Here is a 9,090-nt window from a genome sequence, read left to right as displayed (position 1 = left end):
TTTTCAGTTAATACCACACATGTTTATATTTAAACACAAGACCTTGACTTCACAGAAGCATAACACAGAAAGTTTTACGTTAAAACTAGCGCTAATAACATCCAGTATTGTTGCTCGTCTTCTGCAGTAAAGTTAGACTCAGGCACTAATCTCCTTGTTAAGCAGCCTTGTTATTAAAAGAAAAACACTTACCGACGAAATGTAACACCGTCTGGACATTTTCCGTGAAGATTTGTGCAGAAAAATGCAGCATAATAAGAAGGCATTCCTGTATTGCTGAGCGCAAAAGCAGAACTGAATTACTAGCGTTAGATGGCGGCGTTTTTAGCTCATCCAAAGTCACGTGATGTCATGTCTATCCATATAAGTCATTGGTTGAAGCGTACTGACGTCATGGAGCTCCGGACGTGCCAGTGGTTCCCAAAGTGTGGGGCGCGGGATGGATGAATGAAAAAGAAACAGTGCCTGACAAAGCATAATGGACAGGTTTTTAACCCCATTTTGCACAGAGGCTTTTTTAAAATGTACTGATGATAGCAAAGTTGAATATTGTTACAAATAAAAAAAGGAAATATGTTTGAAATAACAGTGACAGCAAACAATACTTTTCTGAAAACAAAATATGATTTTTTTTTTTTTTTTGGGGGGGGGTTATTGTAATCAATAGGGGAGCCCAGAAGAAAGTCTTTGGGAACCACTGCATTAGTGAGTTTATTTGTAACTTCTACTGTTAGCTTAAAACAAAGTTTTTACAGTTTACTGAGAGGCTTTCTGAAAATTAGCCAGGCAATGGAATATGAGATTACTAGTTTCAGTTAGCTCTGTTTAGCTTTTTTTATTGCATATGGTGACAATACAAGTTAAATAAACAAAAAAAAAAAACATACCCAGCAAAAAATAAATAAATAAAAATCCACAAAAATCACTAAAGACAAATCATAACAGCACAAAAACTGCAACAGCCATCAAAATACCTGTCCAGACATGGAAAGCCAACATGCTATGACCCACCCAGACTCCAAAAGATGTCCCAAACATGCCTGAGCCACAGAGCCCAAAAGAGGGTCTGGCCCTCTTTTGGGCCCTACCAAAAACTCACTTATCACCACTTTTTAAAATTTTGCCATTAGCTATTTGCAGTGAGCTCCGTCTGTCTGTCTATTTCATGAATCACTGAATGGATTTTGATGAAACTTTCAGAAGGTAATCAATAAATGTACACCTACTACTGATTCACTTTTGAAGTCCACCCAGTTCAAGATGGTTGCTACAGCTAATAGACATTAGCTAAAATCTGATGAGCTAGTAGCTGAGAAATGTTAACAACACACACTTTCCAAATAAAATTTTTTTTAAAGGGTTAAACAAACTGTCTCTAACACCATTATTTTTTATCATAAGATGATCTTAGTCCAAAACTCTGGCATGAAACATGATGGGTGATATGCATTTCTTTAAAGAATGTACAGTATGTAAATGCAACATTGAGCTATCATACAGCTAACATGCTAATTTTATTAATTCTTTATAGAATTGCAGCTGTCATTTAAAAATAACTGTTTGGGAAAATATACACTGCTCAAAAAAATAAAGGGAATGCTCAAATAATACAGCCTAAATCTGAATGAATGAAATATTCTCATTGAATACTTTGTTCTGTACAAAGCTGAATGTACTGACAACAAAATCGCACAAAAATCATCAATGGAAATCAAATTTATTAACCAATGGAGGCCAGGCTTTGGAGTCACGCACAAAATTAAAATAGAAAAACACACTACAGGCTGATCAAACTTTTATGTAATGTCCTTAAAACACGTCAGAATCAGGCTCGGTATTGTGTGTGGCCTCCATGTGCCTGTATGACCTCCCTGCAAGCTCCCTACACTTTATCATGGTTTTAGTTTAGTTATCTTAGTAATTCTTATGTTGGCTGTTTAGTGGGCCTTTTGGTACTATTAGTCATGTTGTACCCTTAGCTTAGCATTGTCATGTTTCAGCTTATGTTAGCTTATTTAGTCTTCCTATACATTTAGTTTAGTTTATCTTAGCTCATATTTTGACTGTCTTAGATTAATTGTTGTTTAGTTCAGCTTTAACTTGTATTTAGATTATTTTAGCTACTATTTGCCAGCTACTATTTGTCTGCCAGCTCAGTGGCCTAGTAGTAGAGTGTCTGTCCTGAAATTGGAAAGTTGTGGGTTCAATCCCTGGCCAGGTCATACCAAAGACTGTAAAAAAAAAAAAAAAAAAAAAAAAAAACGACCCATTGCCACCCTGCTTGACAATCAGCATTAAGGGTTAGAATTGTGGCTTTAAATCACCAAATGATTCCCAAGCGTGGTACCGCTGCTGCTCCCTCAGGGAATGGGTCAAATGCAGAGACCAAATTTCACACACTCAGGTATGTGACAATCAATGGATCTTTCTTTATTTTTGACTGGTTTAGTTTCATGATTTCACGTAGATTATCCTATATTTCATTTAGATTATACATGATTGATCTGTATTTGATTATGATGTTTCTATGGTGTTTGCTGTACCTCTGTATTTGATTATGTATGTTTGACTTTGTGCCTGCTGTATTTGATTCTGTAGTTGTTTCTGTTGTAAAGCACTTTGGATCGCCTTACTGCTGAAAAGTGCTATATAAATAAATTTCACTTCACTTCACTACAACGCCTGGGCATGCTCCTGATGAGGTGGTGGATGGTCTCCTGAGGGATCTCCTCCCAGACCTGGACTAAAGCATCCGCCAACTCCTGGACAGTCTGTGGTGCAACGTGGCATTGGTGGATGGAGCGAGACATGATGTCCCAGATGTGGTCAATCGGATTCGGGTCTGGGGAACGAGTGGGCCTTCTCTAGCCTCCGTCGACTAAAAACCTCACTCCGGTCAACAATGACAGAACAGCGGCTTAATCACCTTCTGCTTAGTAACATGAACTTTGTGTTCAGGAGGTTTAAAAAATACAGCAGTCAAACCACATATAAAAACATGAAATCTTAATTTTAAATGATATCCTTGTTGGATATCAGTTAGTGATCGGACATCTGATCACACTTATCAGATTATTCACAACAGCTCTGTAGAGTTAAATCCCAGAGGAGACATTTAAACTCCCAACTTTTATAATTTATCTGCTTTATGATTCACCATCAAGTTCAACAAATGACTACTGTCTGAAGAACAAAATAACACAAACAAGTTCCTTTATTTCCTGTCATGCTGTGTTATTGTAAATACTTAGTAATAACATGTTTTTTAGTAATATCATGTTTTCATAGTTTAGTTATCCTGTACCTTGTTAGCATTGTCATGTTTTAGCTTAGTTATCTTGTCATGTTCTGTAACTCTGTCTGTAATTTTGTTCTTGTGTTGTAAAGCACTTTGAGTCGCCTCGTGCTGAAAAGTGCTATATAAATAAATGTACCTACCTACCTACCTACCTACCTACTGATCAGTAAACAGTTGTAACCTGAACATTTGTATCCTGAACATTTTCAGGCCTCTGCTTGACACAGGTTTTTAAATGAAAACCTGACAGAACTACCTGCTGTCTTTCAACCACTTTGAAAAGCTTTCTTTCATCTTTATCCTTCTGCCTCTTCAGTTTTCTGCCTCTGCATCTTTATTTCTCTGTCATCAGATGACAACACGATTCAAATGAAAACAATCGCACTCCCGCACGTGCTCGAGGGGGCGCGCCGGAGTGCCACATATACCTTTTTGCGTCACTGTGGACACAGAGTGGAGCGGGTCTCCCAATGACTTATAGGTCGTATTCAGACCTGACACATTTGGTCCGATTTAATCGAAGCAGAGTTCGTTTCCAGCGTTGGTCCGGACTTTTTGTGCAGGTGTGAATACAGTCATGCGAACTCCGGTGCAGATCAAACAACCGGACCGAGACCCGCTTTTTGAGGTGGTCTCGGTCCACTTCCAAACGAACTCTGGTGTGAATAAAGACCGGACTTGAACCGAACTAACTATGTAAAGCATGCGCCTTTTTGGACTTCACGGACTGCTGCTAGTATGTTGTGTGTCAGAGTGCACAGAGCATCTCGTCTTCTTCAAGTTGTAGCATGCATTTGCTGGCGCCGTTCCAAAATTAGAAGTAAAACATCATTAAACCGACGTTGAATGAGCTGCTCTTGAATTTCAAAATGGTACTGTAATTGTACCAACAGTGTGCGCATAACTGTGCGCATAACAAATACAGCACGCAGGACTTCCATCTTTATTTCCAGGTCTGTGCTCTGTGCTCCAACCGCTGCCCTCGTCTTTCTGTCCAGTGGGAGCAATGACCGTCACCCACGTGGCTTTCTTTATAAATTATAGTCCGCTTACAAAAAAGCACAATGTCAATGCAAACCGCACCAAACGTAAAAAAATAAAGTCCACTTTTGGTCTGGACCAAACAAGCGGACCAAAGGACTTTCCTGGTGTGAAAACACCCATATGTATATATCCATATTAGTCATTGGGGTCTCCTCTCTGCTGTAAGATTGACAGCTGTCAGTGCTTGGGGAAGTAGGCGGGGCTTACGGTACACTTCAGAATGAGTGCTTTCTTACATTTGGCTGCCAAAGTCACTAGATTTGTCGTGTTTGTTGTGTTTTTTTGCGTGATAAATACAAAGTGTGGCATGTGAGCATGTGCACTTCACGAAATGCGTGTGTCTCACGGTCAATGCGTGAGACTTGAGAGCCCTGTGCTGCATGTGGCTGCTGCTGAAGCACAGCTACAGGCTGCCAGGCAAGGCCAGGGCCAAATGCGGGACTTTTGGCTGTCCCGCACAGGGTGATGCGGGACAAGGGACGGGTGGCTAAATGTGGGACTGTCCCGCCCAATAGTTGGCAAGTATGCTCCTTTAGAGTCAGATTTACATATATATAAACCCAAAAGGGTAGCTTATTCAATTGGCTACTTGTTATTTCATATCTCATCAGCGTTCTTCACACACACACACATACACACTCTCTCTCTCACACGTAAGGTACGTATTAAAAATAAGATAAGAAAAAACGTTACAATTACTGTTTTGGCAGTCCGATGGAGCAAAACGCAAAAGTTAACGGCTCACTCGCTTCTGCGTAAAAGGACAGCAGCAACAAGTACCCGTTGGCTCACGTACGCCCCCTTCAGTGCGGCAGAGTACTGCTCTGCCTCACCCTGTGCCTTTTCACCATGGTTTTATGTCCCCTCAGCAAAACTAAATATGTCACTAACAAAAATTAAACGTAAATGGTTAGACATTAGCCAGACTGTGGAAAATCAGAGTATATAAACCATTGGCGACATGCAGTGATACGGCAACAGGCATGAGCTAATTGCAGTTTGTGATGGATTGCACATTCAGAGGTGAGGCTCGGCTCGTTGCTGCCGCACCTCGGGTTTCACGCTTGTATTTGAACAGGAAATATGCATCTTCAACACTTGGAGCAACGTTCCCACTAGCCTCCTGGAAACACTGGCATCAAGCATGCCTAAACGATTGTTTGAAGTCATCAACAAGAATGGTGGAGCTACTCATTACTGAGTCCTTTTTTTAACACTTTGATTTCCGTTTTGGGGGGTTTTCGGGGTTTTTTGAGCTATGGTCTTCCATCTTTCAATGTCCCATGTTTGGTACACCCTTGCAAAGTCCAAACGGGCAATTGTGTGGCGCTGAAGAAGACGTGGCCTTTGAAGACGTTTTTTGTTTCTGAAGCCCTACTCTCGCAGATGCCGTCTGATGGTTATTGGGCTGCAGTCAGCAGCAGTAATGGCCTTAATTTGGGTAGAAGATCGTCCCGTGTCTTGAAGGACAGCCAATCGGATCCTCCGGCTCAGAGCTGGTGAAATTTTTTTGGGTCTACCACTTGACTTTTTTGTTTCAAAACCCTCAGGATCATTTAAAAAATGCAAAATGACTGTCTTACTACGTCCAACCTCAGCAGCGATGGCACGTTGTGAGAGGCCTTGCTTATGCAGCTCAACAATCCTACCACGTTCAAAGTCAGTGAGCTTTCTTTCTTTTGCCATCAGGAGGTCTCAACAGTGTAAAGACTTGACAGAAAATTACATGGAATCCAGATTTTTGCACAGCTTTTGGCTTTTAAAGACTATGGTCTTAAACTTTTGATCAGCTGAAAAAATCATGTTTGAGTGTAAATGCAGTCTGCAGAAAATTCCCCGCTCAAAAGTTTGTCTCTTACGCTGATTTCTTCTTTTAACATTGTGAAGCTCTACTTAGAACCTTCTTAAGATCCAATAGTGAAAAATGCAAATTCTTGCAATTTTTTGACTGGTCTTAAGATTTTGATCAGGAGTGTAGTCTTGTCAACAGACTCTGGAAAGTTTGTTGTTTTAGTACTCTTAGATTTGTCCACTGCATTTGACACTGTTGATCACATTTTAATCTTTCATCTTGAGCACTGTGTGGGCGTTAGGGGTGTCACCCTCAATTGGTTTTGGTCCTCCCTAACTAATAGGAGTTTCTGTGTAAAAATTTAAAATTCTGTCTTTCATAGCTCCTCTTCCATATTGGGTACCCCAGGGCTCAATCATTGGCCCTCTTTTATTTGCTCTCTACCTATTCCCCCTCAGCTCTGTTTTTAAGAAACATGTCATTTTATTCCACTGCTATGCTGATGATTGCCAGATCTATTTTACCTTGGCACAAAACAATGCAGTCCAGCAACTTACACGCTGTCTTTGGACTGAGTTGCTGTTCCTCTCCCAGTGTAGATCTTGGCTCACTGTCATTTTATCTCTACTGAAATGCATTGTATGTAGGTATTTGACAGACCTCACTTGCCCGTCTGCAGCTTGTGCATAACTGGGGCCCGTAGGCACAAGCATATTACTCCCATCTTGGCATCCCTTCATTGGCTCCCTGTGCACTACAGAATTAATTTTAAGCTTCTGTTATTTGTCTTTAAATGCTTGAACAACTGTGCCCCACTATATCTATCTGAGTTGCTTTAGCCTTACTGCCCAATCGGTTGCTGTTGACAGTCCCTAAAACTGGGCTGAAGCTCAGAGGTCTCAGAGCATTTGCTGTTGTTGCTCCCAAGCTATGGAACAATTTACCCTTGAATCTCAGACAGGCCTCCTCTCTTCCTGTTTTTAAATCTCTTTTAAAAACACACTTTCATTCTTTGGCTTTTAACACACTGTGCTTTTGTCTTGTATGGCACCTTAAAACACCTGCTGTGAACCTGGTATGTGTATGTTTCATATGTTTCTTTTGTTATTATTCTAATCTATTTTTGTCCTATTGTACAGCACTTTGGATACCCCTGTGGTTCATAAAATTGTTAGGTTTTCAGGTTTTTGCCAAATGTGAGCACCCAGGAGACGAACAGACACAGGACACATATTTACAAGGTAAGTGAGTTTATTTGGGACCGGGGTAGGGAAAGAACCAGGATCTGAAAAGGATAAGTCACTTGGGTTAGTCTCTTGGTTCGTTTGTGGTTCAGAGCTTAGTTCAAATGAGGGAGGCTTACAGTGGGTGGCAGGGTGTGGGCGCGGGGGTGCGGTTCCAGGAATCCCAGGTGAGTATATACACAGTGCAGGTGAGTGGAGTCCCGGTGGTCGTGGTTTCCGATCCAGAAGGTGAGTATTTACAAGGTGAAGATGACGAGCTAGACACAGGTTGGTATCAAGCTGAACTTCCAGGTTAGGTGTTCCCAGGCAAAAGGCGTGACGAGCGGAGATCGAGTAACTGGTAAGTACAACAGAGAACAAATACAGGTAAGTACTTTTCAGATTCCTTGACACAAGGTTTCAGGCTGAGATTGTTTACCCAAGGTACACGATGCATCAGCGACGAACTGCTCTCTGCCACTGCCTTAAGAACCCTGAGCCTCGTGAAGGAAACCTGCTGCAGCTGAGAATAATTAGAGAGCCAGCCAATGAGAAGAGCTGAGGAAACAGGGCGGGTACAGGTGGTAGATTGCCACAAAAATGTGCTATAGAAATAAAGTTGATTGATTGATTAATGAAGCAAAAGCAATAAAATTAGCCTGGGGCTTTTTGATGATAATATTCTCGTCTGAAACACCAAAAATACCTATTAGAATTGATGAATGATTGATAGAATGTATTAGAATTAATTTTGGTATGGCAAATATGTGAAAAAAACATTAAATATACAACCTCAAAACAGAAGACCAGTGGAAGCAGGGTTCAAATGACATCTTATGCAGGTTGGATCAGCATCAGGATAAATCCTAGACAGCTTTTGCCTAGTGTAATACAGGCAATGTAAAACGTTAAATTGAATATGGCAATGTCTTAGACATAGGGATGTAGTATGGATACATTGTAAAGATTCTGACCACATCTCCATTGTGATTAGAATTTATAGGTCCTCCCAGGCTGATTTGGTTTTATCAAGGAATGGCAGAAAGCTGTTTTGAATTATTTTAAATCTTTCAGACATTACCCTTCAACTCTGGTTCCCAAGCTAAAATGTTATCTAAAATGTATTCCTCCAGTGTAGTTGGAAAGGAGTCATGTGCCTTAGCAAAACTACAGAGTTGGAAGTATCTAAAAAATGTGACCTAGAAAAATTCTTATTTTGCTGGAGAGTTTCAAATGATGCAATGGTGCCATTTATAAATAGATTGTTAAAAAGGACCAAGCCTCTATCACGCAACACCTGAAATGCTGGATCCATCTGAGAGAGGTGGAAGAAGTGATTATGTGTCAATGGCATATGAAGGAATGTAGTGTTGAGACCAAAATGCTTTCTGAACTGATGACATACTCAGAGCGAGCTCTTAACTATGACATTATTGATATGCTTGACTGTAACATCTTTAAGGTAGCAGCATAAAGTAAATATTGGACAGTCAATTTCAGGATTTAAAAATTTTATGAATTCATTACTGGATACTATAAAAGTTATATAAAATGTAAGACCATGAAGTTTCTTTTTACCAGAGTTCAGAGCCCAGAAACAATGTAAAGGATAATAGCAGATCATAGAGAACACATGATGAGATGATGTCATGAAATCCAGGAAGCGGCTCTCCACGAGGAGAATGGAAAAACACTGACATGGAAAAGTACCAGATGGGACTGATGTTTTGCTT

Source organism: Kryptolebias marmoratus, linkage group LG15, assembly GCF_001649575.2.
Source record: "Kryptolebias marmoratus isolate JLee-2015 linkage group LG15, ASM164957v2, whole genome shotgun sequence".
NCBI lineage: Eukaryota > Metazoa > Chordata > Actinopteri > Cyprinodontiformes > Rivulidae > Kryptolebias > Kryptolebias marmoratus.
The sequence above is the reverse complement of the archived record's forward strand: the minus strand, read 5'-3'. Positions refer to the sequence as shown.